This window comes from Protopterus annectens, chromosome 10.part0 (assembly GCF_019279795.1).
Source record: "Protopterus annectens isolate FY-2018-M chromosome 10.part0, PAN1.0, whole genome shotgun sequence".
Lineage (NCBI taxonomy): Eukaryota > Metazoa > Chordata > Ceratodontiformes > Protopteridae > Protopterus > Protopterus annectens.
In genome coordinates, this window is record NC_056744.1 from 675,700,685 (window position 1) to 675,707,671 (window position 6,987).

Sequence of the window (6,987 nt, forward strand, 5' to 3'; positions counted from 1 at the left end):
AATGCCCTCTATACAGCAATGTTTATTATATAAGCTTCTCAATGAAGGAGTGTTGCTTGGTAATCTCCTCTATGAAGCAGTGTTTATTATATAAGCTTCTCAATGAAGGAGTGTTGCTTGGTAATGACCTCTATAAAGCAGTGTTTATTATATAAGCTTCTCAATGAAGGAGTGTTGCTTGGTAATGTCCTCTATGAAGCAGCGTTTATTATATAAGCTTCTCAATGAAGGAGTGTTGCTTGGTAATGTCCTCTATGAAGCAGTGTTTATTATATTAGCTTCTCAATGAAGGAGTGTTGCTTGGTAATGTCCTCTATGAAGCAGTGTTTATTATATAAGCTTCTCAATGAAGGAGTGTTGCTTGGTAATGTCCTCTATGAAGCAATGTTTATTATATAAGCTTCTCAATGAAGGAGTGTTGCTTGGTAATCTCCTCTATGAAGCAGTGTTTATTATATAAGCTTTTCAATGAAGGAGTGTTGCTTGGTAATCTCCTCTATGAAGCAGTGTTTATTATATAAGCTTCTCAATGAAGGAGTGTTGCTTGGTAATGTCCTCTATGAAGCAGTGTTTATTATATAAGCTTCTTAATGAAGGAGTGTTGCTTGATAATCTCCTCTATGAAGCAGTGTTTATTATATAAGCTTCTCAATGAAGGAGTGTTGCTTGGTAATGTCCTCTATGAAGCAGTGTCTATTATTTAAGCTTCTCAATGAAGGAGTGTTGCTTGGTAATCTCCTCTATGAAGCAGTGTTTATTATATAAGCTTCTCAATGAAGGAGTGTTGCTTGTTAATCTCCTCTATGAAGCAGTGTTTATTATATAAGCTTCTCAATGAAGGAGTGTTGCTTGGTAATCTCCTCTATAAAGTAGTGTTTATTATATAAGCTTCTCAATGAAGGAGTGTTGCTTGGTAATCTCCTCTATAAATCAGTGTTTATTATATAAGCTTCTCAATGAAGGAGTGTTGCTTGGTAATCTCCTCTATGAAGCAGTGTTTATTATATAAGCTTCTCAATGAAGGAGTGTTGCTTGGTAATGTCCTCTATGAAGCAATGTTTATTATATAAGCTTCTCAATGAAGGAGTGTTGCTTGGTAATGTCCTCTATGAAGCAGTGTTTATTATATAAGATTCTCAATGAAGGAGTGTTGCTTGGTAATCTCCTCTATGAAGTAGTGTTTATTATTTAAGCTTCTCAATGAAGGAGTGTTGCTTGGTAATCTCCTCTATGAATCAGTGTTTATTATATACGTTGCTTGGTAATGTCCTCTATGAAGCAGCGTTTATTATAAAAGCTTCTCAATGAAGGAGTGTTGCTTGGTAATGTCCTCTATAAAGCAGCGTTTATTATAAAAGCTTCTCAATGAAGGAGTGTTGCTTGGTAATGTCCTCTATAAAGCAGTGTTTATTATATAAGCTTCTCAATGAAGGAGTGTTGCTTGGTAATGTCCTCTATAAAGCAGTGTTTATTATATAAGCTTCTCAATGAAGGAGTGTTGCTTGGTAATCTCCTCTATGAAGCAGTGTTTATTATATAAGCTTCTCAATGAAGGAGTGTTGCTTGGTAATCTCCTCTATGAAGCAGTGTTTAATATATTAGCTTCTCAATGAAGGAGTGTTGCTTGGTAATCTCCTCTATGAAGCAGTGTTTATTATATAAGCTTCTCAATGAAGGAGTGTTGCTTGGTAATCTCCTCTATGAAGCAGTGTTTATTATATAAGCTTCTCAATGAAGGAGTGTTGCTTGGTAATGCCCTCTATAAAGCAGTGTTTATTATATAAGCTTCTCAATGAAGGAGTGTTGCTTGGTAATGTCCTCTATGAAGCAGTGTTTATTATATAAGCTTCTCAATGAAGGAGTGTTGCTTGGTAATGTCCTCTATGAAGCAGTGTTTATTATATAAGCTTCTCAATGAAGGAGTGTTGCTTGGTAATGTCCCCTATAAAGCAGTGTTTATTATATAAGCTTCTCAATGAAGGAGTGTTGCTTGGTAATGTCCCCTATAAAGCAGTGTTTATTATATAAGCTTCTCAATGAAGGAGTGTTGCTTGGTAATCTCCTCTATGAAGCAGTGTTTATTATATAAGCTTCTCAATGAAGGAGTGTTGCTTGGTAATCTCCTCTATGAAGCAGTGTTTATTATTTAAGCTTCTCAATGAAGGAGTGTTGCTTGGCAATCTCCTCTATAAAGCAGTGTTTATTATATAAGCTTCTCAATGAAGGAGTGTTGCTTGGTAATCTCCTCTATGAAGCAGTGTTTATTATATAAGCTTCTCAATGAAGGAGTGTTGCTTGATAATCTCCTCTATGAAGCAGTGTTTATTATATAAGCTTCTCAATGAAGGAGTGTTGCTTGGTAATCTCCTCTATGAAGCAGTGTTTATTATATAAGCTTCTCAATGAAGGAGTGTTGCTTGGTAATCTCCTCTATAAAGCAGTGTTTATTATATAAGCTTCTCAATGAAGGAGTGTTGCTTGGTAATCTCCTCTATAAAGCAGTGTTTATTATATAAGCTTCTCAATGAAGGAGTGTTGCTTGGTAATCTCCTCTATGAAGCAATGTTTATTATATAAGCTTCTCAATGAAGGAGTGTTGCTTGGTAATGTCCTCTATGAAGCAGTGTTTATTATATAAGATTCTCAATGAAGGAGTGTTGCTTGGTAGTCTCCTCTATGAAGTAGTGTTTATTATTTAAGCTTCTCAATGAAGGAGTGTTGCTTGGTAATCTCCTCTATGAATCAGTGTTTATTATATATGTTGCTTGGTAATGTCCTCTATGAAGCAGCGTTTATTATATAAGCTTCTCAATGAAGGAGTGTTGCTTGGTAATGTCCTCTATAAAGCAGTGTTTATTATATAAGCTTCTCAATGAAGGAGTGTTGCTTGGTAATGTCCTCTATGAAGCAGTGTTTATTATATAAGCTTCTCAATGAAGGAGTGTTGCTTGGTAATCTCCTCTATAAAGCAGTGTTTATTATATAAGCTTCTCAATGAAGGAGTGTTGCTTGGTAATCTCCTCTATAAAGCAGTGTTTATTATATAAGCTTCTCAATGAAGGAGTGTTGCTTGGTAATCTCCTCTATGAAGCAATGTTTATTATATAAGCTTCTCAATGAAGGAGTGTTGCTTGGTAATGTCCTCTATGAAGCAGTGTTTATTATATAAGATTCTCAATGAAGGAGTGTTGCTTGGTAATCTCCTCTATGAAGTAGTGTTTATTATTTAAGCTTCTCAATGAAGGAGTGTTGCTTGGTAATCTCCTCTATGAATCAGTGTTTATTATATATGTTGCTTGGTAATGTCCTCTATGAAGCAGCGTTTATTATATAAGCTTCTCAATGAAGGAGTGTTGCTTGGTAATGTCCTCTATAAAGCAGTGTTTATTATATAAGCTTCTCAATGAAGGAGTGTTGCTTGGTAATCTCCTCTATGAAGCAGTGTTTATTATATAAGCTTCTCAATGAAGGAGTGTTGGTTGGTAATCTCCTCTATGAAGCAGTGTTTATTATATTAGCTTCTCAATGAAGGAGTGTTGCTTGGTAATCTCCTCTATGAAGCAGTGTTTATTATATAAGCTTCTCAATGAAGGAGTGTTGCTTGGTAATCTCTTCTATGAAGCAGTGTTTATTATATAAGCTTCTCAATGAAGGAGTGTTGCTTGGTAATGCCCTCTATAAAGCAGTGTTTATTATATAAGCTTCTCAATGAAGGAGTGTTGCTTGGTAATGTCCTCTATGAAGCAGTGTTTATTGTATAAGCTTCTCAATGAAGGAGTGTTGCTTGGTAATGTCCTCTATAAAGCAGTGTTTATTATATAAGCTTCTCAATGAAGGAGTGTTGCTTGGTAATGTCCTCTATGAAGCAGTGTTTATTATATAAGCTTCACAATGAAGGAGTGTTGCTTGGTAATGTCCTCTATAAAGCAGTGTTTATTATATAAGCTTCTCAATGAAGGAGTGTTGCTTGGTAATCTCCTCTATGAAGCAGTGTTTATTATATAAGCTTCTCAATGAAGGAGTGTTGCTTGGTAATCTCCTCTATGAAGCAGTGCTTATTATATAAGCTTCTCAATGAAGGAGTGTTGCTTGGTAATGTCCTCTATGAAGCAATGTTTATTATATAAGCTTCTCAATGAAGGAGTGTTGCTTGGTAATGTCCTCTATAAAGCAGTGTTTATTATATAAGCTTCTCAATGAAGGAGTGTTGCTTGATAATCTCCTCTATAAAGCAGTGTTTATTATATAAGCTTCTCAATGAAGGAGTGTTGCTTGGTAATCTCCTCTTTAAAGCAGTGTTTATTATATAAGCTTCTCAATGAAGGAGTGTTGCTTGGTAATGTCCTCTATGAAGCAGTGTTTATTATATAAGCTTCTCAATGAAGGAGTGTTGCTTGGTAATGTCCTCTATGAAGCAGTGTTTATTATATAAGCTTCTCAATGAAGGAGTGTTGCTTGGTAATGTCCTCTATGAAGCTGTGTTTATTATTTAAGCTTCTCAATGAAGGAGTGTTGCTTGGTAATGTCCTCTATGAAGCAGTGTTTATTATTTAAGCTTCTCAATGAAGGAGTGTTGCTTGGTAATCTCCTCTATAAAGCAGTGTTTATTATATAAGCTTCTCAATGAAGGAGTGTTGCTTGGTAATGTCCTCTATAAAGCAGTGTTTATTATATAAGCTTCTCAATGAAGGAGTGTTGCTTGGTAATGTCCTCTATGAAGCAGTGTTTATTATATAAGCTTCTCAATGAAGGAGTGTTGCTTGGTAATGTCCTCTATGAAGCAGTGTTTATTATATAAGCTTCTCAATGAAGGAGTGTTGTTTGGTAATGTCCTCTATGAAGCAGTGTTTATTATATAAGCTTCTCAATGAAGGAGTGTTACTTGGTAATGTCCTCTATGAAGCAGTGTTTATTATATAAGCTTCTCAATGAAGGAGTGTTGCTTGGTAATGTCCTCTATGAAGCAGTGTTTATTATATAAGCTTCTCAATGAAGGAGTGTTGCTTGGTAATCTCCTCTATAAAGCAGTGTTTATTATATAAGCTTCTCAATGAAGGAGTGTTGCTTGGTAATCTCCTCTATGAAGCAGTGTTTATTATATAAGCTTCTCAATGAAGGAGTGTTGCTTGGTAATCTCCTCTATAAAACAGTGTTTATTATATAAGCTTCTCAATGAAGGAGTGTTGCTTGGTAATCTCCTCTATGAAGCAGTGTTTATTATATAAGATTCTCAATGAAGGAGTGTTGCTTGTTAATCTCCTCTATGAAGCAGTGTTTATTATATAAGTTTCTCAGTGAAAAGGTGATACTAGCTAAGCTCCTCCATGAAAGAGTAATATCAGTAAAGCCTCTCCATGAACCAGGAATATCAGGTAATTTTCTGCATGAAGTAACAATGTTAGCTAAGCTCCTCCATGAAGAAATGTCACTAGGAAACTATTTCCATGAAAATGTGCTATTTGTGATACTATATAAGTTGTTCTGTTTAGTAGTGATATAGCTAAGCTGTTTAATGAAGCAGTGATAGCAGCTAAATGCCTCCATGAAGCAGTGACAGTAGCTAATCTTTTCCATGAAGTAGTGATACTACTGTAGCTAAGCTCCTCTTTGAAGTAAAGCTACTGTAAAACATTCAAAAGCACCTTCATTCAGAATGGAAATAGCGTAAATGATGTCCTACATTTTACTGCCTGTGCATCGATTCTTTCTCATCATGGCAAAGCTTTAAGGATGCAGACCAGTGAAACTGAAGAATCAACATTTTTACACCATGCTTCTCTTTGCACTAAATCTGTTGCTACTGGCTGACCTTATAATAACTGTCATGGCAGGCAAAATCTTGCAGTCAAGACAATCATTAGTGTCAATGGCTAATACAAGTCAAGGTCAGAATTCCCTCAAGGACAACCTACCTTTGCTATAGAAAACATTGTCTGAAAGCATTTAAGTACCTCTGTACAGCCCATATTTAAGAATGAGTTAATCCAGTGTTATTTAAAAAAAAGGGTCTGTTTTAAGAAAATAATTTTTGAAAGTGTTTAACAACATATTGAAATACACACGCTGCTAATCTCTAGCAAAGACATACAAGAATTACAAGAACTAACAAACTACCATTCCAAACCCTCAAATACATCACTAGCACCAAAGAATGCTGTATACTTCCTCTTGATACTGCTTTAAATCCTAAAAAATATTTTTTAACAAAGATATACTGTTGTATCACACAGGTTTCACTTAAGACAGTGCTTGATCTCATTAGAACTAGTACTGTTCTGGTTAGATCCAAAAACGTACTCACGGCAGTAGCACACTGCCACTGTAAACACTGTGACAAATGAATTAAAACCCAACGATTTTTATTCCTGTTACATAGTTAGATCATTGGCACATAGGTACTTACTACTCTATAGCACTCTGTGGATCTTAAGAAGCCTAGCCTTACATTCCCAAGGTAATCTTTAGACCTTATATTTTATGTATGAATAACCCAGAGATAGGCCAAACAAACATTTACTGGGGCGTTCATATGTTTCACCTATCCACGAAGGACAGTCATGTTAAACCAGGGTTAATTTATGGCTACCAATCCATTTATCTGAATTACATGTGAACAGACTAAGAGAAATACTTTAGGTTATGTGAAGATTGTTCCATAGGTGCACTATTGTCTTTGATACATACCCATCCCCCTGTGTTGTATTTATTTTGCAAAAGTGATAGAGATCTCTTGAGTGGGTGTTTATATATTATACCACTGGACTTGAAAATGTGTAAGAAGTTTCAGTGAACAGGGTTTATCAAAGGTCTATACACAAGGCAGAGAGTGCCTCTCAGTAGTCTGTATGATACTAAGAAGAAAGACAAATTTCCATCTGCAAGTCCAAGGACTATAACTGTGATCCCAGAATTGTAAAGCTTTTAGTAGTGAACTGGGGGTATATAAACTAAGTCAAAAGTTGATGGGTCTTTGATCATGCTATACAC

At 35.5% G+C, this 6,987-nt stretch overlaps 1 protein-coding gene across 6 annotated transcripts in view; it reads right to left on the minus strand.

Moving 5' to 3' along the window:
- The window catches only part of DAB1 (DAB adaptor protein 1), a 2,980,230-nt gene that overhangs the window by 665,290 nt on the left and 2,307,953 nt on the right, over positions 1-6,987 (minus strand). The window lies entirely within an intron of this gene.